The sequence below is a fragment of the Phasianus colchicus genome, chromosome 2, assembly GCF_987193195.1.
Source record: "Phasianus colchicus chromosome 2, bPhaCol1.hap1.1, whole genome shotgun sequence".
Lineage (NCBI taxonomy): Eukaryota > Metazoa > Chordata > Aves > Galliformes > Phasianidae > Phasianus > Phasianus colchicus.
In genome coordinates, this window is record NC_143437.1 from 65,290,475 (window position 1) to 65,303,004 (window position 12,530).

The following is a 12,530-nucleotide window of genomic DNA, read 5'->3' on the forward strand; positions in this document are numbered from 1 at the left end:
GCTACTGGTTGAAAGTGTGTAACATCCCCCAACAGAAGCCCCTTCTCCAAAGAGCAGCTCCAGACACTGAGGTGGCCTGGGGAGGAGAGGGAGCCTGGAGTATCTGGGAGGAGCAGGGCAGAGTTTCTCCTCCAGACTGGATGGAACAGGAGGACAGGAGGAAAGGACAGCTCCAAAACATCCTTCAGCCTCTGTTCTACACATGGTAGAAGAAAAGGAGCAAGAAATCAACTTCTTGTATTTCCAGCCACCAGTACAAAGGGTGACAGGGATGCTGGTATCCAGCTTCACATGCTGCTAGCTTCTCCCCACCATGAGCTGCACATCTACGTGCTGAACATAGCACTGCCATCTGCTCAGAGACAGAGGTGTGACATGTTGTTCAATCATTCTTCAAACATTCTGCTTTGATGAGGTAATTTTTGTTTTCTTGATCATTTTGTTTTTAAATAGGCTTTTTCTGGGGAGGGCTGGAAGAGATGGGAAACACAGCCTTACTGATTTTGAATCCTGCAGGACACAACTCGCTTCTAATACCATAGCCAGTTTTTAACAGTCTGAGGAAGAAGGCATCAGGACAGGACAATATCCCACCTTCCTAGCCCTTTTCCATTCTATCTCACCAAATTCTGTCCATTGCTTTTCCCATCAAAGACCCCATGGAAACTTTTCTCCTTGGGCATGAGATTGGACAAGAAAAGCATGGCTGTCCAATGTGGCAGAAATAGCCTAGCTGCTCTTCCACGGCCTGCAAAGGATAAATCCTTCCCCTTGTCCCACAGAGCCCAATGTCTAGGCCAGGTGGGGACTTCTGGAGAAAGAACAGCCAGAACTTGTAGAGAACATACAGGGAGAATGCTGGATGCTGTACATCTCTGCTCTGTATAGTTTATAGACATTGCTGATGCAGTCACTGCTCAGCTGCCAAGCTCCACATCATATGAAGCAAATGGTTAAAGAACAGCCAATACAGACAACGCCACTGAAAAGCTATTTCCCAACTTCCATAGTCAGTAAAATGTAAAAAGTGCTTACCTGCATTTCTTGTCTACATATGCAAAAATCAACTTCAATAAAGCTTTGGCAAATGCTTGGGAACCTCAGGCACAGACTGACTGCAGGAAGGATGTAGCTAAAACACCAGGGTAGGAAATGAGTGACCATGGCTTGGATCCAAGTATAGTCACAGGCACCTTCCTTGGCTTGCAATTTCAGCTGAACTGTGTTTGCCCCTGAAGAGCTGAGTGGAATCAGGGCAAAGTTTATCAGTTCCTAAATAGGAAAAAATGAGAGATGAGTAGAGCAAATATTTTTAACTTTGTGAATTCATTGGAAATCTGCCTTTTTCCTCTTAAATAGGGGAAATATTATTAAATTCCAGACCCAGCTGTGTGGGACAGCTGGAGCAGCAGCTGTGCTTGCATGGTCACATCGCCACATCCCAGGGTCTCATGTGGACAGACAGCCCCATCTATGTGTTTGGACTGAAAGGCACACAGCTTCTCTCTCATTTTTTCCTCCTTTCACAAGTGCTTTGGGATGTGACAGTTATCTTTCCCCACCAGCAACACAAGACATGACACCGGAAGACTAAAGGGTGCACTTTCCCTTCTCCACCAGGGAGCCCATCTCCTGGCCCAGCTTCCTTCACTCTCTCCCTTTTGCTCCCAGACATGCATTTGCTCCCATTTCCCTCCCGTTCCACTCCCAACTGGAAAAGCACTGATCTCCTTCTTTCCCAAAGGTGATCGCATGACATCCCTCTGGCAACGGCACCAATTAAGTGTGAAGAAAAGTAATGCTTGGAAAATGTTAATAGATTTTTACTTCTTCTAATGTAATTCAGAACTGGAAACAACAAAGACTGAAGGAAGTAGGCTGCCAGCGCCCATGAACCAACAGCTTTGTTTGGGAGCTGGAGCCACAGGGACAGGCGGGAAAAGGAGGCAGAGTTCTTTGGAAAAGGTGACAGCATTCACAGGAACCACTCTCTGACTTCCCAGAGAAAACAGCACTGGTTGGTGCCAAAGGAAGAAGCAATGAAAGAGATTTGCACGGACACAGAGGAAGGAGCTGAAAAAATGACTTTCTGAGTCTAATCCTTAGGAAAGCATTCACTGAAAAGAACAGAGAGATGTGCTAAGAGGCCAAAAGACCAGGAAGCCAAACTGGAGATACTGCGTAGGTCAATCATGTCCAAATGCTCAGTGCTCCTGGAGACATTGGTTACATTACTTACAGAAACTGGAAGCATCAGTAACTGACCTAAAATCTCCATGAGCATAAAGGAAGTGTGTTTGGCTCTCCACAATGGCAAGAATACAGCTGGAATTCAGATCCGTTAAAAACGCCAGGTTGGAAACACCCTCATAAATACTGCCACCATGAGCTGCAGGAAATGGAAAAGATAGACAGTGCTCAGGGCTAGCACTAGATATTACACCATACCAGTAAGCAATAGGTAATTACAACATTAAGAGTGCCTGTTCCTGGTCACTGAAGTCCTAGCAGGAGCAGGTGAAGCAAGATGGACCTGGGGACTCAATATTGCCAAGGATCCTATTTCTGTTGCCTTTTTTTTTTCTCAGGGTATCATTAGAAGAACTTGGGTAGAATGTGTTGAGCTGCAGGAAAAAGGAGTTTAGTAACGTGCTTTTAATTTTTATCAGAGGACGTGGGCACATATTCTCAGATCTTCATTAGATGACAACTGCAATGTATAAGCAGTGAATGCCTTCAGTCAGTAACTAGGAGTACTTGTAAAAGCAGGCAATTTCCCATGACTGGATTTTAATATCAGCCAGCTACCGAAAGGTCATAACCATAAGCACAGCATCCCTCACGGTTGCTGCAGCCCTGAGAATAGTGAGGGATCACATATTCCAGGTGATCTCCTTCTGTCACAAGCTGCTGTGAGTGTAAAGGATGGGACGATTTCGCATGAAACAGGGCTGCTTTCTGTGACAGATTGCTTACATTTCTTGTGCTTCCAGCAGTGAGTTGAAACATCTGAAGTAAAACTCCAAAAACATAGTTGAAACAGTCTTCTCTTTAACTAATTCTGCCTCACTTTCTTTGATATGAGAGAGGGAGAGGAGCTGAAGACATTGATTTCTACTTCTAAGCATGTAACCTAGATACATGACAAGGCTAATCCCTGAGCTCTTACTGAGACAAATGAAGTCAGATTTTCTGCTGCATATTTTGAATGAGAAAAGTTGGTACAAATCTCCGAGCTCATCAATGTTTGTATTTAGAAATTTATTAGAGACCATGCTGACAATGGAGACATGGCACATAGCAGCAGAACATCAGTATTTAGAGGTATTCTCAGCTATAAAAGCTGCCTACCTTTGCCTCCTGAGCCACTGCATGGAGATTGCTGAGCTGGGGCTGGCTTCAGGGAAGCTGTCATTTAAAAACAGAGAGCAGTACTGTACACTGTACAAAAATTCTGTGCTTTTTGCTGCCGAAGATTTTGCTTGTAATTTATGCAATTTTTAGATGATTCCAGTCTTTAACTCACAACTGTCCATAAATCCATAGATATGTGATACTAATTCAGATAACATTTTTGGGCAGGAAATTCAGCAATGGAAATACAGTGTATGCAAAATCAGTATGTGAATATGTAAACAAATAATATTGGCTTTTTATACTGGTACAACTCAGAAACCATCCCATGAGACAAAATATTTTTTGCTTTTGTTTAATACCTTTTCAAAATCAATTAAAATCACATTTTTACTGCAATTTCAGGCCTGATGTAACTCAGTTCCACAAATTCCTTGCATCAGGAACAACAATTTTTGACATTCTGAAACATCATTACAAACATACACTGAAAACTCATTTGTCATACTGAAGTAGAACAAATGTATGATTGGAAGCAGGACAGACTGTAATGACTTCTGAATATGTCCCACATTTTTACACTCCATGTATTCCGTGTTTGTCAATCTACATTTGCAATGCTGGAACTGGAATTTATTAAGGTAAATCAGGAGCAAGATGGAGATTCGTATTTCAGATCTGTGAACCATTCTCCCATGTGAAATCAGAATATAAGTATCTCATTGAGGCTGATTATTCCCACCACTGCGTTCTGCAGTTTCCCTGATTTCCCAACCAGCTGAGAAAATATTTTGCTGTGAAACATCTGGCTGAGGAATGCTGGGAGCTCTGAAATTGCTGGTGCATCCTCTGAAGTAGATGACTTTGAAGCAAAGCAACATAGCTTTGAACAATTCCAATAGACCAAAAAATGTTTAACAAAAGCTCACCGAAGACTATCCAAGATCCTGTAGTTGCTGTCATAGACTTCTCTGAGTATGTTGCCCTGGTACACGCAGATGTAACTGAGACTGTGCAGATATTATGGGCAGAAAAGTACAACGCCAGCAGAAAAGCAGTGAGGGGAATCACATCAAGGCAAAGAAGGAGTTGTAAAAACAAAGAATAGTGGAAAATCAAAAGCAAAGAAAATTTGTTTTGTCCAGCTTGCTGTTTTTCTTCCACAAATGTTTCTCAGTGACAGTGAGAGTCTTTCCAACTCTGCTGCAATTACCCCAGAAAGAACTTTAAATTGACAGAAATGCAGGAATCAGCGATCCCTTTGCCACGTTGGAGTTTTGTTTAGATGATTAGATAGATAGATAGATAGATAGATAGATAGATAGATAGATAGATAGATAGACAGACAGATAAACTGACAGACAGATAGATTAATAAATAAGAGAAAACAGAGAATAAGTAATTGAAGATCAAAGCAAGTCCTGAGATGATTTCATTCATGATAGCTGTGGGTCAAATCTTGGCACAGAATTCAGCTCAGCACTTTCCCACAAATGGTTACAGCATCATCAGCCAGGGACACCACTGTCAACAGAATTTCAGGCATCTTTCTCTGCACAGTTAGTTGTACTTGGTTGAATAAGAGTATTTATTCTTTCTTGAACACAGGATTATCTTTCAGCTGACTGAAGATTTCTGCCTTTATTCCAGCACCAGTCCCAGTAATTGGAAAGACTGATTGCTGCAGCAACTGATCACAAGTAGACGTAGTTGTGGCACAGTGAAATGACCACAGATTAACTCCAAAGTCAATGAAAAAAGTCAAGAGAGATGTCATGAGAAAGCAGTGTAAGAAAAGGTTAAAAAGCAGAGGGAAAAGGCAGCAACATAAATTATGTCACTGTGGAAGAAAGAAGTAAAGTGTTGCCAAGAATTAACTTGGTTAAGTGAGGAGTCCTCCATTTATCAATGACGTGTTGATACAAGAGTAGCAGGTAGAAACATGGGAAATATTAAGGTTCAAATTTATAAATATGTTCACAGATAAAAGGAAAAGCAAAGATAAACCACTAAGCAGCTGAGATGAGAAATTATTGAGACACTGCTCTGAGAAAATATGAAAGTAAGCTGCAGAGAGTGAAGTAAACCCTAGTGATAGACAAGAAACATGTCACATTTGTGGTAGGAAAAGAATAGGTTAAAAGTATTTTCAAAAGTCTAATGTTTTCAGATTGACCAGTCTTGACATGATGTCATCATAGAGAATTTTAAGGAGCTGGTTGATTAAATCTCCAGTCATTATCAGTTATTTTTCAAAAGTCATGGAAAAAGTGAGATGTCCAAAACCAAACATAGAGCAGACGTGTCATTTACTTTCAAGGAAATTAAAAATATATATATGAAAAAAGACATCAAGGAACTACATACATACATATTACTTATTTCTATTTTCTGGAAAAATACTGGAACAGCTAAATTAATAAACGATTGCAATCATGTAAATGAAAACAAAGTTGAATAATAACCCATGTGGATTAATCAGGAGCAAGCTGTCAAGCCAATCGCATTTATTTGTATGATAGAGTAACAGGTCAGACAAGGAAATGAGAAAAAATAGATGAATAGGATTTTGACTAATTTACAAAATGTGTTCCAAGCAGACTATGAAAATATAGCTGGAAAGCAACGCTCTGACTATGCTTCTTCTGTACACAAGGCACAAAACTACAGCCAGGCATTGACATGATGGAACCAGCAGTTCAATGGACCAGTGGTTCAATCTCATCTAGAAAGGTGGCCAAGGGTGAATCTCTAGGGAACAACAGAAGAAAAATTAAAAAATAGAGCAGTGCTTTCTCAGAATACTGCATTCAAACAGCTTGTGGCTTAGGGACAGTTTGAGCACAGGATGATCTCTTCATACTCTTTCCTTATGAATTGGTTGGTTGCTTTTTTGAACAAGCATATTTTTCTGGCATCTAAAACACCCTGTGGCAAGAAATAGTAACATCTTAACTTTGCATTGTGAAATGAAGCATGTCCAGTTGTTTTGAATCTGACTATTTCTGTATAATTTGATTTCCCCTAGTACTTATGTTGGAAAAGAGAAAAAATAAATCTTTCCTTTTTTCCCTTATCTGTGATGCTGTGGCACAACAGGCTTCTGCTGTATGTTACATACAGAAACTCCTATCCTGTCTGAAGCTTCTTGATAGTATTATCTGATTTTCATACAGAAGATAATTTTGATCATCCTCCCAAACTCCTCAACAAACTTGTGATGTATCTTCACTATGATGGGAGATAAAATTTTCCTCTTTTGCATAGAAGTAGCATCAGAATACATACTGCTCTGCAGAAAAAGATTTGGGTCATTATTAATCAGAAACTGAATATGAGTAAAAAATGGCCTCCTATTGCAGAAAATAAAAACAAAAACAAAAAACAAAAAACAACAACAACAAAAAAAACCCACTAAAACTATACCAACATAAACAGAGAAGTAGTAAATACATTACGTGAGGTCATATATACTTTCTGCTCTATTCCAGTCAGGTTATATCTGCAATACTCCACAGAGCACTACTTGGTAATGTCTGTGATGGAGAAGAACAAAATGAAAATATGAATCAGTTGGGTAAGATTGAGAAGAGTTCAGTAAAAATGATTAGAGTCTACTTGAGTAAACAAGTAGTGAGGAAAGACTAAGAAAACTAGAGTTGGCTATACTGCAAAGTATAAAAGAAGGCAAATAGGACAAAAAGTCTCCAAATATATGTTGGAATAAGAAAGTATCCTGATGTCCATTTCGGTGGCAGGTAGGAACAGAGGAGACTTGGTCTTACAGCAAGAAAACTCTAGGAAAAGCTTATGAGTGATAAGAAGAAAGTGCCTGGAGGACTGTGGGACTCCATAAATAAAGACCAAAAAGATCAGGTTAAGCAGGTGCCTTCTAGGAGGAAAATAATTACACCAGATCCTATCTGGAGCAAGTGGATGAAGAAGACAATTTCTCCAAATACCTCATATCTCTGGATGCATTGCAAAGTGAAGAATTAATAGAACAGACAATGCTTGAGAGTCCTTTTCTGTAAAACACTGCTAAATTACTATATGTGACTTTTTATGCCTTATTTAGCATATTCATGACGTTTTGTTTACATCTCACCAAAGATCACTGAAAAATTCAAATGTACTGGACACTTTGCACGTCCTAAAAAGCAATATATATAACCTAACAAAATATTATTGCTCCACTTACCTTTTTCCCTCTTGGAAGTCATTTATTTGGGTTAGATTATATGCACTGTCAGTCACTATTCATGCTTGTTTGTTTTCTGTTTGTTTGTTTGTTTCTTAGTTGGTTGGTATTTTTTATTTGTACATATAACAATTTGGAACAGTATCATTACGGCTATCACAGCTAGCAAAGCCATCAGGTTTGGAGTAGAAGGCTCAAAGTCTCCACTTTTCAGTTTATATCTGCCTCAAAATGCAAAATTGCTTTTGTTGTTTAGCTACTGAAGAGATAAAACAGTTTAGAGATGTTTAGTAAATATGCTTATATTTTTATTGCTAACATCCTCTCCTCAATCTAATTTTCCCTGAGGTGATCTAGTACAGGATATGCTCGACTTTCCTTTCACTCTTCAGACTGCTCAGCAAATGATTGTTTTTTTCTGCTTTACAGGATTTCCTATCCAGTGTATAACCCATTAATAAAGTTTTGCAAGAAGCAGGAAAAAATATCAGCAATTTGTCACACTTAAATCCAGCAGTTTCAACAGAGAAAGGGTTAATAATACCTCCTTGTTTAACATTTACCTTTTCACACTTGCAGATCTCTGACTGCAGAACATTATTGCTTCATCCAGAAAATAAACACCCTCGGTGTTTATATAATATTTTATATATTCCCATGTGAAGTGGTATTAAAAGGAAACACTCAACAAGGGCACAAAGGGGTTAACGGCCTTTCTGAAGGAAAGCATTTCTTTGGCCTTTTCCCACAGCATTTGCCAGAAGCGACAAATCTGGAGGAAGGGGCCTTCCTCTCATCCTCACAGCGAAGGAGGGGAAAGAGCAGACAACATTAACCAGGGGGTGAGAAGGGGTGCTCAGAGAGGAGTCTAAATGTCCCTGGTTTAAGCAGCTGCACATAAGCAAACCTACTGATATGCCCTCATGGCCTCATCTCTGATGTACACCACTGATACGAGGCAGTGTGTTATCAAGCCTGCTGGATTAACTGACAGCTGGGAAGTCTCTGTTTTTAACTTCCTCCACCTGGTTCAACATGTACCTCTATAAATATGTAATAGCATTTAGTCAATCTAGTTTCCCTTCCCTTCCCGTCCCGTCCCATCCCATTTTTTTTCCTTCTTTCATCTTTCCTTTCCTTCCCTCTGCTTCCCTTTCCTTCTCACCTCTATACCTGCCCTGATACACAGCATAGATGTTTATGTGACTTGCAGCATCTGAGGGGATTGCTCTCTGCACTGAACAGTGGCTCTTACAAAGTGTGTACTGTGCAGTATGTGACTGGTGGACTAACTGCTGTTTCTTTTCTTTCTAACACCACTGCCAAAGCATTTGTGCATACAGATTTAAACCTACACGTAGGGGCAACTTTTAATGCCTGTGCAAATAGATTCTTAATGAGATTTTCCAGAGTACTTTCTCATGACACCCACTGTGCTTTGTGAGATAGGCTTACCGTGCTCCACGCCTTGTAAGGAAGGGTCTTGAGGAGGTATGTGTGTACAGCTCTCACCCTGGACTGAGGAAGTAAAAGAAGGAATTACTTGCCTGCTATTCAATTACACTTCATTATTGTGAAACTCACCCATTACACAGGATCCATTTACAACATCTTCAGTTTTCATCAGACATTTACTGAACTTCATAAATGTTTGACCAATGAAACATTCCTTAAAGGGTATGGAGGGAACCCTATGAAACTAATACCCAGACTTTAAAATCAGCTTACTATAAAGTGTTTTTGCAAATACTAAAGGAAATGAAAGAGAGTCTTTGTATACTATGAGATTATATTTCTGCTTTTCATGGTTAAATCCAAAATGACTGGCTCCAAGTAAACATCTGAACTTCATCTGGATTTCTAATGAAAAAAAAAAAAAGAGAGAGAGAGAGAGATGTGGATTCATTTAGGCGATAAAGAGCAAGTAAATAGTGTTCTTGCTAAAGGTTACAGGTTTGGATTAATGTCTGAATTTGAAATGATCCGTTTTCACACTGCAAATAATCTTTGGAAAAATTAAGGGTGTTTTTCTCTTTATTCTTTCAAGTCAATTTAGTTCTGGTGAAAGCTGCTCAATTGACAGCCCTGGAAACCAGTGCTGTGTGCTTATAAGCAGTCTGGGCAGAGGGCTACAACATGGATGGGAGAAGCATAACCTTGCACAAATTGCTTGTGCATCTCAAAACAGACTTCAAGCATCCAGCTCCATGGAACACAGCCAAACTGCCCAGGCAGACATGGTCTTCTGAGATCTGAAAGCAACAATGCCAAAGAACTGCTGACGGATTTCTAGAAGTTGCATGGAAATATTGCTGAGAAATTGGTCCTTCCGAGGATCAGAAGAGATAAAGCAAAAATAACTATACAATTTTTCACAAGCTTTCCAAATTGCATTTTTTGCAAACTAGTAATGACTTTCAACTCTTTCCACCCACCAGTAATTCCGGTTTTACAGAACAGCGGAGGAAAGGCTAAGGAGAAGCAAAGTTCATTTCCCATTTGCCTCATTAGTGAAAAAATATTCCAGGAGCTTTTATTAGCAGCTGTCAGCATTAAAGCTTGGTGTACAACTCAAAGGTAGATTCATCTCTTCTGAACAAATTTGATTTACAAAGCTGCACTACATCAACACACAAGTAGGAGTGGGTAGTTAACAGCTCCCAGTCTAAGGTATGAGGCTTCCTCAAGAAATACTGCTGATTATAGCAGTGCAGGAAAAGGCTCTTCACATATCCAAATATACAACATACACCAGTGTCACTACCAGAGGACAGGGCAGTATTAACCAACATGAACAATGAACTGCATCTTATGACCACATGGAACCTTGCAGGTAACAGCAGACAGAAAGGATTGTAGGAAAGGGCATATGAGAGAAGCAAGTGGTCTAAAAGTACCCCTCTTGCTACAGTCATAACATCTCACCCTACCAAAGATCCTCTTGTCACAGACTGAATGAGTTGTTGAGAGGCAGTCTAAGACCTTTAAATGTTTCATTCTTAAAGAAATCCATCCTAGCCACCTGGTTTGGAGAGAAAAAGCTGGGGCAGAGCCATGCTCTGTATCCTCACTTATCTGCTCTAAACACCCAGATGTTCTCTCCCCAGAAGTGACATAGTGATGTGAGCAGTTCTTGTAACACCCTATGCACCCATTCGTGATTTGGGCTATGTTTTATAGCTGATCTAAATGACTTCTGTGCCTAAGGCCTATGAGCATGTGATTTCATTAGCAATAAAACTGAGTCTATCACTTCAAAAATTGTATGTGGATATATACATATGAAAATACATATTTAAAATGCATTGTTGCATTGCAGGCAAATACTCTGCACTTCTCAGGTTCGCTTGCTATGCTCTTGATAGAGCAATAAAATCACAGCATTGTGAATCAAGCTGCTGTCACTAGGTTTTAACAGTGCCTCCCACTCTCCAGTTTTTTACACCTGTTCATTTGCTTTTACTCACAACAGTATGCAATTGTTTCATCCTTCCCCAATCCATTAGTGATATTCAGAGCTGTTTAAAAAAAAAAAAAAAAAGATTTGTCTCACTGCAATAGGCCAGCTAATAAAATGGAAGGAAAAATCATTCCAAGGCAAATTAGATGACCCATAGATCTAAATATACAATTTCATTTTCATGTTATCTCACATTTAAAAACAATAAATGGAAGCAAATCTTCAAAACAAGATTGTTTCAAATTGGAAGTGTTTCCTTTGAAGGATTTCAAAATAAATATTTTCAAGCACTTTTTTCTTCCAAATCAGTCACTAAGTTCTAGCCAAATAAACACTTTGAGAAGTTTCTGAATTCCACAGTTCCTTTGTCCACTCACATTAACAATTATTTTACCTTTTTTTCAGTGTTGTCCTCAATAGATGAAGTACAAAGAGCTGTGCTCTGGCCCCATCAACAATGATTTTTATACTTATGCTTTTCAGAAACTACCAGTCAGTAATAACAAGATTATCTGGTAAGAAAAGTGGAGACTGATGAAATTCTGCCCTAATTAAGTCAGTGTCAATGTTTTCATTAACTTCAACAGACTTAGAATTCCACTGATGACATTTCTCTCATTTCTCATGCATCAATATATGCTTTTATCATTGCGTCTCTTCTCATCTGTTTTATATTGAAGTTGTTCACTACATTTGTGTTTCAGCTTTTTGCTTAGAGATGTGTGCCAGCAGTGTCTTTAGATACTCTCTGAACCCTAAAGATAGGACAGATGAATTTGCAGGTTACATTCTCCTTGGCTTGATTAAATGCAATTCAGAACGAGAAATTGTTTCAGATTGTTGTACAGCATGGCAGGAAGGGTGTTAGTTCTGATCAGGACTTGATTACCACACAAGAGATCATTTGTGATAATCACACTGAACAGAAGAAACCAACACAGTACAACATATTACATTTCATTTTATCCAAATGCCCCACAAAGCAGATTCTTCACAGTCTGCTGCCAGACATGTTACTGTAAATGACCTGAGTGTTTTACAATTATGTGTTTTACAGTGATGGGTCATCACTAGAAATTTCCAATTAAAACTGTCCTATGATAAAATCAATTATTTTCATCATCAGATCAAGAAAGCAAAAGGAAGGAACAGTTCTAGATCAACTAATATTGTGCCTCTTGCATTTGTTTTACTTGCTGTTCCTTTACTTGCCTCTTTTGCAATACTTGTAACTGCCAGCCATCTAGGAGCCTGCTAAACAGATTTTTTTTCCTCTATAATATTGAACATTGCTGTAAAATAGCTTCCAATTCACTGTGATCTCCACCAGCACCTGAGCTCTGGCAGCTAGCAAGGCTCAGCTGACAGGCTTTGTGTTTCAGGGGGCAGCTGGGAGAGTGAGGGATCATCGAATCTGATTTCAGAAATTATGCCCTATTCCTTTTAAAGCAAACTGCATCAGTAAGTTCAGCCATCATTTCAGGCCTGCCCATCTGAGACTTAAACGTTTCTCCA

The 12,530-nt window shown here is 39.4% G+C and overlaps 1 long non-coding RNA gene across 1 annotated transcript in view; it reads right to left on the reverse strand.

The window, feature by feature from the left end:
* Window positions 1–1,153: 1,153 nt before the first annotated feature.
* The window catches only part of LOC149919074 (uncharacterized), a 33,375-nt gene continuing 21,998 nt past the window's right edge, over window positions 1,154–12,530 (reverse strand). Inside the window, exons 2-3 of the long non-coding RNA XR_016464756.1 lie at window positions 9,011–9,073; window positions 1,154–1,272 (exon numbers count right to left, since the gene is read on the reverse strand). This is a non-coding gene — a long non-coding RNA (uncharacterized LOC149919074). The remainder of the gene's footprint in view (window positions 1,273–9,010; window positions 9,074–12,530) is intronic.